Source organism: Gymnodraco acuticeps, unplaced genomic scaffold, assembly GCF_902827175.1.
Source record: "Gymnodraco acuticeps unplaced genomic scaffold, fGymAcu1.1, whole genome shotgun sequence".
NCBI classification, from domain to species: domain Eukaryota; kingdom Metazoa; phylum Chordata; class Actinopteri; order Perciformes; family Bathydraconidae; genus Gymnodraco; species Gymnodraco acuticeps.
In genome coordinates this window covers 1,821,429-1,836,028 of record NW_022989768.1, presented here as the reverse complement: position 1 = coordinate 1,836,028, position 14,600 = coordinate 1,821,429, and the positions used below count along the sequence as shown (strand labels likewise).

The following is a 14,600-nucleotide window of genomic DNA, read 5'->3' as shown; positions in this document are numbered from 1 at the left end:
TAGACAACTGCTCTTTGAATAATCTATCCACATCCTTTTTATCTTGGGGAATATACAGTAAAGTGAATCACCATCTCTACACTGACTGAAATGCTAAGTGTGTGTTCTTTCTTGATATTGTCTTGAATACTTTCTAATATTATATAACTGTTATTCTTTTTATGCAATGTTTTAAACTGGGGTAAAATATAATAGTTGATGCAAACCCAGTCAAGACATAAAAGCTACAACTGATCCTCTCTTCAACTGTGGATCAAAGAACGAAAGCTATGTGTCTGAACTGTGCTTAGGCTTATTAAATAACAACAAGCTAATATAGTGTTTGTGTGGATAGGACTCCATGACGTAACGTGTCGTTTGAGCCTCCTGGGTCCCTAACCCTCTACACAGAAATGGCCAGTACCATTGGAAAACTGCAACGTTGTCCTCCTTTCACAATGTGGCCAATTAAGGGTAGCAGGGAAACGTGAGATCATCTGTCAAGAGTATGTAACAGTGTGTGTTTGTGCCTGAGAGAGAGTGTGAGAGAGAGTGAGAGAGAGAGAACTTGACAATTACAAACAGGCTTGAGGAAATGAAACTCGAACCGCAGGTGTTTTCTGTAATTTGTCATCCATTGTTGCAAGTAAAATATGCATTTGTGCTGAGTGTGTTGAACAATATGCAAATCTTGAGTCAGTGTAGAGTTATTCTTTCTGATAGGAATAAAAGCTGCTGTTAAGCAGTAATAAATAAAGACTGCAAATCCACCTCAAACAATTACTCCTTTCACCCATCTAGCTAACTTAATAGTCAAAAACAGACCCAAAGCTGTCAAAACGTGTGTCTTTCCATTTTCACTCTCTCTCGTCGATCGAAAACATGTAAACATAAAAAAGAAACTCTTGCATCCAGGTGAGATGAAAATGAAAGATTAACCGTCTGTGTGTGCCTTCTTAATCGTTTGTTTTGGTCCCTCACTTCCGCTTCGCTTCTCATGCACTGTCCCGACTTTCTTTGGCCTCCCGCGGGAGGTGTGAAAATGTGCCGTAAAGCAACGACGGTGCGGGACACTCCAACCTGAGTAGGGCGCCGCGAATGCCCGACTGCCTCTGACAGCCTCTGACTCTCAAAATCGGGTAGGTGTGTCAGGGCTTTAACACCCAACACACAAGGGATGTTCATGGCAGTGCAACCTATGATTATTTGAATTACAGATTTGATTGCAGATTAGTTCCTTGATTGATTTACTTATCTTTGTGTAGGTAAATAGTCAGTAAAAACTGCGGAAAAACTTCCAATAGGATTTAAATTGCATGAGTTGTTTGAGCAACAGCCCAACACTTGATGTTCAATTTACAATTAAATAAAGAAGAAGCACTAAAGATTCATATTGCAGAAGCTGAAACAACTTGGGACAGTTTTAAATATTGCAACACTTCAAAAATGTTGTTATGTTGGTCACACTGCTGATAAAATGTGGGTTAAATAATGCAATGAACACAATGTACAGCAGGTACTGTTCATTTTGATATTCTTGAGAGCTTGTGTGGGCAGCTGGCTTTATGTCCGGCTGATTATCAGAGTGACCTCAACAGAAGGAAAGACGCTGTAAAAGGGAAAGAGAGAGAGAGAGAGAGAGAGAGAGCCATGCCTCAGATGCATGTATATAGCCTGCCAGTTTGGCTCTGGCGGACAGTGACCTTGTTTGCATGATTAGTAGAGCCACTGGGGCGTGATTGGCCCTGTTACATTATTCTGCCTCTCGCCTCTTCCTTCCTGTCATCTCTTATTTATCAACCTAACTCTCCTTCCCTACCCTTTTCCTCCTTTGCCTTGTTTGAAAGCAGTTTGACCAACACTTCCATTTATTTAGCTAAATATGAAAACATGTTTCACCCCTTTTTCAGTAAATGTGTTTCTATTACTCCATAATGCAGTGAATGAGTCTCCATAGAATTCAACAGGAAAAGCCCCTAATTGGTTTGTTTAAACGGTTTTAAAAATAATTGTGCGCTATGATTTGAGGTTTGGTTTTGAGATAAAATACACAATTGTTCAAATACAGTATTTGAAGAAATAAGGAAAAGGAAAAGGAAATATATGAGTAGTCTGTATTTATTTAAATAAAGAAGGCGGTCTGGGGCTGAGTGCTTGATTTCATAACTGTAGATCAAATCCAATAATGTTGAGCATCTTGGTATTTGAAGTGGTATGAGAACACATGTCTTACATTTAGTTTTAATAGATAAAAACCAAACAACAGATGCTTGACTGGTATGTTTTAAAGCCCAGAGGCTTAAAGCTGACTGAGTTTCCACCATTAAGCTGTGCCAACAAGAGAAACCTAACCAAATACAAGCTAATGGTGTCAGAATAGGGTTAAAGCCGACTGTTCACTGCGTCCCCTGTCTCTGCACGCCACCGTCTGACTCCTAATGTAGATATGTGCTTTTATGTGAGATTATCAGAATTTCGACAATTAACAGAGCTTCATCAAATTCAACAACCTTATTAACATTTGTATTTTATTTTATAGAATGTACTACTTTCTTGTACAAATTATGTCTCAAAGTGGTATACCTTATCGTAAATATCAATTTGAATCATGCTGTTATGCAAAATCGGCCCTAATAGTAAAGAGTATCTTTCAGTATGTTAGTAATCATTTGATGTAATAGTTTGTTAGAAAGTACATTTCGTTAAATAGCAAATGTCTTCTACTTGCTCCTCATTACATTTACATTACATTACATTGCATTTAGCTGACGCTTTTATCCAAAGCGACTTACAATAAGTACATTCGACCAGGAAGACACAACCTTGAAGAAAATAGAATCATATAAGTACATCAGGTTTCATAGAGCCAAACATTTCAAGTGCTACTCAACTGGCTTTAGGTAAGCCAGTCCTTTATTAGTATAAAAGTGCTTTGTTAATAGTTCTATCGCTCGAAGTGGAGTCGAAAGAGATGAGTTTTCAGTCCTCAGTCATTGTATATTGTATGGTCGGAAATGTGACGTCCTGAAATGTATATGGAACATGTGTGACACTGAGATAATGCTTTGAGATTGGCTTGACATAGACAGAGACAGGTGAAGACATTTGAATGACAGCGGCAAAATGATGCTTGACGGCCTACCAGTTAGGGAGTGGTTTCAACTGTCATCTCTGTCAACATGGGAATAGGAGCAGGATGGAGGGAAAAGGTGTGTGTGTGTGTGTGTGTGTGTGTGTGTGTGTGTGTGTGTGTGTGCATGTGTGTGTCTGTAAGAAAGAGAGGAAATACAAAGGGTAAGAGAGAGAAATTGCAAATTAAATCATGAGAAGAAAAATCACGAAACGTATCAACGTTGCTCTGTAATTGCTTGATGTGTAAAAAAGCAGGCGTTTGCTCACAGGTCCCCCACACATGAATTTAAAATGTAGTTTTATGTCAATGTGGTGCAAAACACTTGTTTCTGCTGCCCCCCAGTGAGACAAATAATCAGTGTTTGTCCATTGGTGTTTTATGATTTTACAATGCTATCATGATGCACTATGATTAGATTAAAATATGACAAACGATAACAATGAAAAATCACCAGGGCTTGGTAATCCGCTTGATGACACCTAAATGATATTCATGCTTGTCTCTACCATTTGATAGATGGACTACTTAGTATAAAGTATGTGGTCAAGACAATGGCACACTACAGGAAAAAAAATAATGAATTATAAAATGACTTTGATGTCTGGCATTTCCCTGGAATCCAATTACATTTTTCTCTCTCCCACACACACACGTACAAATACACATGCTCACAATGTTAATGTCCACCATAGCCGACAGATAACCACTGATTAATATTTTGACAATTTCAATATAAGAGAGTGGTGTGTAGACACATCAGATGATTTCACAATGTGAAGTGGACATGTGCTGTCGAACATGTCTTTTTACAACATGGCTTCCTCAAGATTCTTAACAAAACAGCATATCCTTATACCCTTAGCTATATGGTATACATGTTTACACATATAATATAAAGCATATACAGTAAATATACTATGAATACCATATTGGGCATTACCTCTTGCTTGTATAGACATAGAGGCACATATTTTACTGTATATTGTAGATAGGAGAGAGATAGGGACACTAACACACTAACACACGGTTAGCCCTGTGTCCAGACAGCCCATTGTGTGCCAAATGTTTAATGAACATCAGCTGGCAGGCTATCATGAGCTAAGTCTGGCCCACCCCACACCGCTGTTTGATGATTAGCCACAACCCAGGGGGATATACACTCACAAACACACACTTTGAATCAATGGCTGTACAGAAACAAGACAGTGCATTCAGTTAATGCAGAGCTCATATCTGGTGAATTCCTGGAACTCACAGATGAATAAAGCACATCTGTCCAGATTAACCTTGGTACATTTTTCTGTACGTTGTGTCATTTCTTCATTTTCTTCCTGACATTTACTCTTTGTACCTGTAATGACCATGTCTTCCATCTCCCTGCATTGTCATTATTGTCCTTGAGACAGACAGCAACTAGTCAACTGTGACAGCTAAAGAAAGAGGCTTGACAGCAATGATAAAATAATCAATTTGGCAGGAAGCAGTTATAACGGAAAAGGGGACAATCAGATAGGAATGGGGGGGCTGCTGCACAAACAACTGACATATCGGAATATACAGAAAATTGACTTGGGCTGATGGGCTAAACATATCACCCAAAACTAACTTATAATCAAGTCAACTTCAGAGGACAAAAGTCATCAGCATTAAAGTGCCCATGTTTATAAATGATGTGTTACACACACACACACACACACTACTGAAACCAATACAGTACCTCTGATAATCATGATTTTCTCTGTTTTTGACGCTTTGATGCTAAGCTTACTGCATCAATTGGTTTAAGAATGCGTCATAATTGTTCTTGTAATCTTGGGTATTCGTCACGGTGCGAATGCTGCACGCATGCTTTGCTCGAGACAGCAAAAAGCTTTTTATTTGAGAGCGGACCGGCCTTTAAGCACATATAATGTTACCATCTTATTTGTCTGTGTAAGCATATTTCTTTATTAACTCCAATCACAAAATATAGCTGAGAATGATTGGGATATCCTTAGTTTTGCAAGCATTTGGTCATTAACTAAAGTAAGCAGGAATTATAATTTCGACCAGAAAATTGTCAAGAGAATACATTTTTACAATTAATGCTGAGGGGGCATAAATATCTGTACTGAAATGTCATTGAAATGAATCGCCAATACTATAACACATTTTCAACATATCACTAATCAAACAAATCTAAATATAACCATCCAAGTGGTGTACTTTAGTGCATATGCACTACAGGTTTATATATTTGTCCTACAAGGAGCATCGAAGGGTATTTTAGGAAAATAAAGTATCTCCTTCATATGCTATAGTTAGGGTTTGCACTTGTGTAAATGGCTGGTAATGCCAAGCCTAGGCCCAATAGCTAAAACATTATACTGCCTGTGAGTTAACGGCCAAAAGCCAGTGCCACTATCAAAACAATACTAGGACAACTAAAATACTTTAAAGGGGACCTATCATGCAAAATGCACCTTTGGACGTCTTTTATACATGAATATGTGTCCCCGGTGTTCCAGGGAACTCACCAAGTGTCAGAAAACACAACCCTCTCTATTTTCCTCCTTCGCCAAATCTCTAAAAAAGTGGCTGAAACGGATCTGAAAAAAACGGATCCAGATTTCAACACTTTCCTACGTCACAAAGAGACGTGCTTCGCTTATTGGTCAACTCTCCACCTATCAGGGGAATGAGCCACGGCCACGTGCATTGCCGGGATCAATACCAACCATCCGGGAGCAGGCCAGTGAGGACACATCCAATTTTGAAGCTGTAAGTTTTTATTTAGCGGTGTTTTTCCTGATAAAGCTATCTCTAGCTTGTAGTATGTAGCATGTAGCTTTGCCGTATCAATGTCGCCTCAAACCCAAATAGTAATCGGTTAGGTGTTTATATGTTTTTGTAACATTTTATATTGTACGCTCCGCAGTCTTTGCTTTGTCTTTTATTTTAATTATCAGGCATTTGCTAACATGTTCAGACATACTGCCGTAATGGCCATCTGTGTGAAGGCTGTAAAGCCACACCCTAGCCGATAACACAAGTATTTATTCTCCTATTTATTAGTATTTTGTGTCCTCTAAAATCATATTGAGTAAGTTATAATAACAAACGTAATCTTCTGTAGGTAAGTGCCGTTTTTTGCAGCGTTATATGTAAAAGCTTTTGTGATTGTAGTCTGTAAGAACGATCAGATATCATCGATCTGTAAACTAAGCTAAGCTATGCTAATGAGACATGCCGTTTTTTGCAGCGTTATATGTAAAAGCTTTTGTGTGTTTACTTGTTTGCGCACATGAATATAAATGGGGGTGTGTGAGGATACAACACTGTGTGTATGTATGCGAGGTAAAACACCACGAGTAAAACGGAGCTAAAGCCCCGTTGGTATGTTGTTGTTGACGAGGCCTTACCTAGCAACAGGCTAATTAGTGGCTAGCACTCATTACAGTCAGTCTACTGAGCTCAGCCCCTCTCCAACACATCATCTGTATTGAGTCAGAAACACAGCATGCACGTTACGGTTCAAAACTAACTCAGATTGGAAAAGGCTAAGCAAAGAGCTTTGCTAAATAGAGAGTTTTAAGCCCCATCTTTTGGGATTTCAGACGATATTTATCCAAATAGTATTTTCTCATCCTGAATACTAAATTGAGATGATTTTGTTCCAACTATGTTTTCTTCTTTACAGGCCAGCACCTCACATACTTACTAATTAGTGACAATTTGTACATCCTTTGCTATTATTTACATTTTTTTTTCTCATGGCGGAAATGAAAGACTGTACCTGGCAGCCCTGCACTACAATGAAAACGCTGAGCGTGCACAAGCCACTACATCCCCTGGAAACCCTCTGTATAAACTGCAGTTCCCAAAGGCCAGGAAGGGAGAATGCAGAGCAAAACCAGTAAAGACTGACCCCACATTCCGTAAGTGTTTAAAATATTTATTATACAACTATTTACAAATATAAAATTAGAAAGAACTTTCAGTTTTTTACATGCATATACTAATCTAAACCACATTTTTTGTTGTGCTTTTTTTTTTAACATTGCACAGGCTACGTGGCCAACTTGATGGACCTCATCTTCGACCAAGTCTTTGTGGACCCTGCACCATTATGAGCGACCTGACAGGGACGAGGTCATCGCCGGGTATGCTACACGGTTCAATTTGGCTGCTGTCTGAACCCAACATCGACATTTTGCGGATCAGGAAACTCCTGCCTCCTTGAGGACAACGCAGACCGGAATCACCACTCTGATCCTGCGTCCAAGGAAGCCCCAGCACCAGCTCACAAAGCTTCTGTAGGCTAGATACCTGTGACGCCTGAAATCATTAAAAAAAATATTTAGTGTAATTTATACAAAATACAAGTACATTTCGTTTTTTTTTTATGGGTTCAAAGAACCGTTCATTTTGACAATAAAGTTCAGAGTTGATATCAAATGTGTCGTGATTATTCATGTTTGGATGGGTAAAGAATATTCTGATTTTCAAAAGCATAAGGTTGTGTGTGGACTTTTTTTGTCGTACACATGGGTGTGTTATGCCATTGCTGTGTAATAATATATATATATATAATAGTACATGTACAATGAAAGATTGCATAAAGCCATATACACCAGTATTTATTTCCATGAACAATATTAGCATTCGTTTTACACTTTCAGTCAAAACAAACAAACCACTCACTGCTCTATTTGCCTCAACTGTAGTCCACCATGTTCAGCTCTGTAAATATTAAATGCATTCTGCAGGAAGAACACATTCAGGCACACAGGCTCCAATCCAGGATGGTCCACCACAGGTTATAGAGTCCTCAAGTTCCTGCATCCGTCTTGACACCTAGTGTGATAAAGATATATTGAATGACATGTTAAAAATGTATTCTCTAAACAGACAACTTAGTGAAGCTATCAAAAATGTTACCTGTGGTATCTCCATGCAGCACACATTCTCCGTTCAGAAGGCATCGTGGCGCAATTTGCACATGTACACCTGTAGAAAGAAGTCAATAACTGAGCTTTTAAAAACACATGAAACTACACACACTGCTGACAACTGAGGTGTTGTTGGAGTTATACTTTTTATCACCCTAAGTTATTGAACTTTCCAACGGTTGTTGCACGATGTTGGAAGAAAAGGACTAAACTATTAATAAACGCAATGAGGCCATTGTATATATGCTGAAAATATGAATGTCTCCCTTTATAAATATATATATGTATCGCTGTTTTTGCGTTACAAGCTCTAAGTTATAAACTGTACACATAGCATTCTTGCTAATTAGCCAAAATATGAACGGAATAAGTAGCACGCATCGTAACAGAGTAAAATAAATAGGAACAACAGCTTGTCAACTAACCATTCAGAAACGTCCTGCTGCAACCGAGATGTTTCCACCTCCACCAAAACCTCCGCTGCTTCAGGGTCAGTCTCTGGATCAAATTGATAATACGCTTGAACACATGCATTGCTCTGAGATGACATGTTTATTCCACACTCGTAATCACAGCAAGCATGTTAACGTGACTCTCACCGGCTCATGCCCCCCTCTTCTGCAGGGGGCGTGGTCAGCTGCTGCTCAGAATTTTCAAAGACAGGCTTGGAAAAGAGCGAAAATGAGCGAAACGAGGCATGGCTAAAAAATGATCTGTTTGGTATTTTGAAAAATAAAATGTATAAATATACCTTATATAGGTATGGTCATACACTATATCATTTAAATATAGCATGATAGGTCTCCTTTAACTCGCTATCCAAACAATATTTACGTTGAGAATAGTAAAGGAGTCACAGGCTCTCATTTCAACGTTCCCACACCATACTGGGAACTCTATTCTCTCATTATATTTATTGAGACATGGAGTAGAATAAATGGCTTTATGTTGCATCAGTTTGCAAAGGATTACAAATAAAGCAAGATGTGGAAAAAAAATTCAGATGATACGATAACCTGTCAAGTGTGGAAGATATTCCCAATGCTACGCTTTTAATGTATTCATTTTCCATCATGCATGAGTGTTGTCCATTGGAGACACTTTGCTATAAACATGATAAGAATTCTGACAGTGTGCTATGTGAAATATTCCCTGTCTGGTTTCAAGATAAAATAAAATAAAAAGGTACGCCAAACAGCTTGACTGCTGTGTTACATATGCAGATAGGTAAATGATGAAATACACTGCAAAATATATTGAATGCACGCTTGGTGGTTTTTTCCTGATTTAAACTTGTGCTTGACTGCAGCTTATGTATTCACAACTGTGCAAAGCCTCCCTTGTATTTGAGCAAAATCTCTGGAAGAAACATGGTTAACAAATGCAGAAACAAAGACTTGGGGAAGTTGCCAGCCAGGGAGGACAGATATTTCACTAGATCGATTTGTCTGGAATAAAGAGAAATTATGTAGTTAGAGACTCTTCCTGTTAGGTAAGTAAACCGTAGCAGCAGGATGCCCTGAGTTATCCGCTAAAGCAGAGCTCTGCTGAGCTCCTAGTGTTTCTAATTACAACGGTAATAGATTTATATTAACCATTGTTTTCATTAGCAAACTAATAGGATTACATTAAACTTATCACATTTCAAACAGCGGTAAAGACTTAACTTAATTTGGCCTTTCTAATGCCTGCACTACTGACCAGAATATCCTTCCTTCTTTACACCTTTTACTTTTCCTAGGTTCCCTTTTGCTTCTTCCAGGCTCTGGTTTCAACTCAACCAGCTCACAGTACATGCACACACATGCGCGCACACAAGCAAAAACCTATTATCTGAAAAATTCAGCACAGCTTGTGCTTAAAAAAAAACCTCTATACTAGTGAGAGAAATATCTGGGCTCAGCATTGGAGATCAAGCAGTCCTGAGAGTAACACCACTGACCACTGAATGACACAGAAAAAGCACATCATCCTCACTCCTTAAAGGTGAACCACAGAAAAATAAATGAATTTAAATGTAAAAACGTGTCCATGCTTTTATCTTCAGTAGACTGGACTACTGTAATGGTGTATTTACAGGTCTTACTAAAAAATCTATTAGAAAGCTGCAGGTAATTCAGAACGCTGCTGCTCGAGTCCTCACTAACACTAAGAAAGTGGATCACATCACTCCTGTTCTGAAGTCTTTACACTGGTTTCCTGTGTGTCAAATAATTGATTTTAAAATACTGCTGCTGGTTTATAAAGCTTTGAATGGTTTAGGCCCAAAATACATTTCTGACCTCCTGCTAAATTATGAACCATCCAGATCTCTCAGGTCTTCAGGGACTGGTCAGCTTTCTGTCCCCAGAGTCAGAACTAAACATGGAAAAGCAGCGTTCAGTTATTATGCTCTAAATATCTGGAACAAACTCTCAGAAACCTGCAGGTCCGCTGCAACTCTGACTACTTTTAAATCCAGACTGAAGACTTTTCTTTTTGCCGCTGCTTTTAATTGAACTATTCATATCTTAAACTGCACTGTAACTTTGATCCATGTACTTTTTCTTTTAATGTTTATTTTATTACCTTTGCTTTTGAATGACTGATTTTGAATGCCATTTTCTTAATGTCTTTCATTTTTTGTAAAGCACTTTGAATTGCCTTGTGTTGAAAGGTGCTATATAAATAAACTTGCCTTGGCTTGCCTATAGAGAGAAAAGTGTATATAATTATGTTTTTATTTTGGTTTCAATTTGTTTTTAATCTCTAAAATCCCCCATTTTAGTTTTTAAATCAACCAGTCAGGGTTGTAATGATTTATTTTTGTAATGTGAAATACTTACACTACAACAGTGCAATGCATCAACAACGGCTACCTGACAATATGAGATGATATAAAACAACAAACAGATAAATAAATGCAATAATGTGTGTTGCGCATTTATATATACAGTAGGCTACAGTCTATGGTTACGCCCCTGATAAAAGGAGAGAATTATGACAAGAGTCAAAGTTAGGTTTCCTTCTCCGGTACTTTACTCGAGTGAGTCAACAAATGCAACACCTTTCAATAGTAAAAGCCTCTTGGAAGAGTACATACACTTGTCTATTAACACTGTATTTGAATCATGAGACTCCTTACTTACCACAATATCATTGATAAGATAATATAATTGAAGAGATAGCAAAACCCTCACATAATTATTTAACTATTAATATAAAGACAACATATTACAATAACTGTGCATACACAATACACAAGATGGCGGCTAGCGCGCTACGCAGTGTTTGTTTATGTAACCGTGGAGATGTTACTACGGTTACTACACACATTCTCGGCTATCACACACATCAGCCCGAGCTGATAAAAACGTAATAATAATAATACACTCAATATTTCACACAACCGCTTTAAAACACTCCTTACACATTTGCTATGTTTTTGTACTATACTTTGTACATACCTGATAAAAGGGGAGAATTATGACAAGAGTCAAAGTTAGATTTCATTCTCCGGTATTTTACTCGAGTGAGTGCCGCGAAACCATAGATATAAACACTAGATGGCTCAAGGGGGAGTCGCCAGCGTAGCTCACTGTGCGGTGGCCATCTTGCCACAGTCAACAACTACTGCTACAGCTGTTGTAAGGTGAGTGATCTGCACACAAATACTCTTAACTCGCTGGAATCTTGACTGATTTACAAACGGTTTGGTTTATTATAAACGTTATTAGTGACAGCACATCCGGTTTCACTATGAGTGGTCGCATTTTCGAGAGCTCCCGCTTTGGCGGTTATTCCTCACGATTTTTTACATATTTCATCCTCCTGACAATATGGATTATGGACTCCTACCTCAACTCATCAATGAGGCAACATCACTTAGAGAAGGAGAGTAATGAAAGCGGGGATAAAATGAACCACAATGACTTTTACCTTCTCAACGGCTGGGAAAGGAAACACCTCGCTTTTGGAAGTGCAAGCATTCATGCATTATTAACTGCAAACCCGACACGAAAGTACTTACCCCCGTCAGGCAAACTAGACCGAAGAAGTATGATCGTCTTGGTCTTATGGCCCGTACACACAGCAGCTTTTGGCGATTTGTCCACCGCTTCCAGCGCGTCTCCGACCATTGACTTTGAATGGGGATGACGTCACTTTCCCTCGCTTGTCGCCGAACTGCATTGTGGGGGGGCGAGGCGAAGATTTCCAGGATTTCCAGGATGTTCAGGATTCCAAAGTTGAACAATGTTCAACTTTTGAGGCTGAGCTGGAAGCGACAGCCAATCAGATCCGTTTATGCAAATCTGACAGTTCAAGCGCTAGCCAATCAAACCGCGTGCAAGCTGGGAGAACCAGACCCGCAGTTCATTTCTATATTCCACAAAAATGGAGGAGAACTTAGTTATTGCGGTAGCAAATCACCCGGTTCTTTATGACCAGTCCCTATTTACTTACCGGGATACAAACCGGAGGAACCAGGCATGGAGGGAGGTGGCAGAGACAGTGGGTGAAACTGGTAGGTTTTCGCTTGTTTGGGGATTTTATATCCAGTTTACTTTGTTGCTAGTTTACTTCGTTGCTAGCAAGCATAGACAGTATCATTAGCCAGCATGGAATGTAGCATAAAATAGCACCATAGACATTAATCTCATAAATGTTCAAAATGTTCAAAGAAATAGTGGAGAAGAACCGGGGTTTTTTGCTTTGTATGTCGGGGGCGGGAGATTCATGTGATTGGTTGTTGGTCGCAAAATCCCCAAGCTTTCAGACACGCCCAGCTCCAAGATTTTCAAGATTTTTGAAAAGCTGCTGTGTGGACGTACCGTTATTGTTAGCGGGAGACATCCATCTGAATCCAGGCCCGGTGCAGACAAGAAGCCAGTCCTGCAGGCTCGAGGAGCTAGCATCACAATTAGCATCAGAACTAGCATCTCTTCCGCTGCAACAACAACTACGCGACGACAACAGAGACCGTGGAGACAGCGGAGACCGAGGAATAAACGGAGACTTCGAGATTCCCCCGGGGACGCCTCGGCAGACAGACACGCATGAGGCAGTGACGAGAGGAAGAGAACCGAGATCCGAGGGAACAAATATCCGCCATGTTGTTAGCCACCCTGCTAGCATATCAACGGCTAAAGCTACAACGGAGCCTCCCTCCCCCCACCACCACCACCAGCCCACCTCTCCAAACACCACGGCAAGCCGGTTGCTGTAACGGACAAAGACAAATATCTGCAAGCTGACGACATTGTGCATTTAAGCAACAAAAATGGACTACATATTTTTCATCTGAACACTAACAGCCTGAGACACAAACTGGCTGAACTCAGGCAGCTATTCATGAACGGTAAGGCAAGCATATTATGCTTTTCTGAGACCAAATTGGACAATTCCATTACAGATTCAGAGATTGAAATTGAAGATTATCTTGTAGTGAGAAGGGACAGGAACGTGAATGGAGGTGGTGTCTGCATGTACATACATAAAGACACCAATTTCAAAAACCAAACTGACCTGCATCATGAAAATATTGAATCTGTGTGGGTTGAAATTATTTTTGACAATGCTAAATCTGTAATAGTCGGGACAATCTATAGACCACCGGAACAGAGTGACTTTTATGATACATTAGATGGGTGTTTGGCTGATGTGGGGGATGTAGAGACAATTATTATTGGAGACTGGAACACGGATATGCAACGTAAAGACACGTCCGTCTTCAAGTCCTTCAGTAGGATTTGTGATCTGCACGGCTTCAGCCAGCTAATCACCCAACCCACCCGGGTATGTGAAACAACACAAACTACCATTGATCTCATTCTGACCTCTGACAAGTCCAGGATCTCCAGTAAAGGGGTTATAGCATGCAGGTTAAGTGATCATTATATGATATTCTGTACCCGCAAAAAGCTAAAACAAAGGGCTGGCTGTCACAAAACAGTCATATCTAGAGACCTCAAAAACTACTCTAGCGAGGCCTTTAACCTAGAACTGGAGAGCCTGGACTGGTCAGATGAGCTCAGTGGTACACAAGTTGAAGAAACATGGCTTGGTTTCAAAAACAAATTCTCTGCAATATTCAATGATTTGGCCCCCCTAAGAACAACCAGGGTAAAAAATCGCGCTGAGCCGTGGATGCACTCCGGCATACTGACCGCCATGAAAACCAGAGACAAAAAATGCTCTGAGTTTCATAAAAGTCAGTCAATGCTTTCCAAAAGCACGAGCAGTGAACTCCAGGCCCACGTGACTGAACTCAAAATTGAAAGAAGCAGACTAAGAAATGACGTAAGCTCCATGATCAAAACTGCCAAAAAGAATTTCATCAATGTCAAAACTGAGGAAAACAAAAATAAACCCAGTGAACTTTGGAAATTACTCAATAACCAGCTTGGCTGCAGTAAAAAACTCAAAACGAGATTTTCTAACTTAAACATAAAGACAGATAACAGGCTCATCACAGACAAACTGGATGTGGCCAAGTACTTGAACATTTTTTTCACAAACATAGCCACAACTCTTGTAAATAAATTACCCTCCCACTCAGGGCTTTTTGGAGTAGATCA

General features: G+C 39.5%; 1 protein-coding gene across 5 annotated transcripts in view; it reads right to left on the bottom strand.

The window, feature by feature from the left end:
- LOC117548142 (protein diaphanous homolog 3-like) overlaps positions 1–14,600 on the bottom strand; it is a 182,841-nt gene that overhangs the window by 34,165 nt on the left and 134,076 nt on the right. The gene's annotated exons all lie outside the window — the stretch shown is intronic.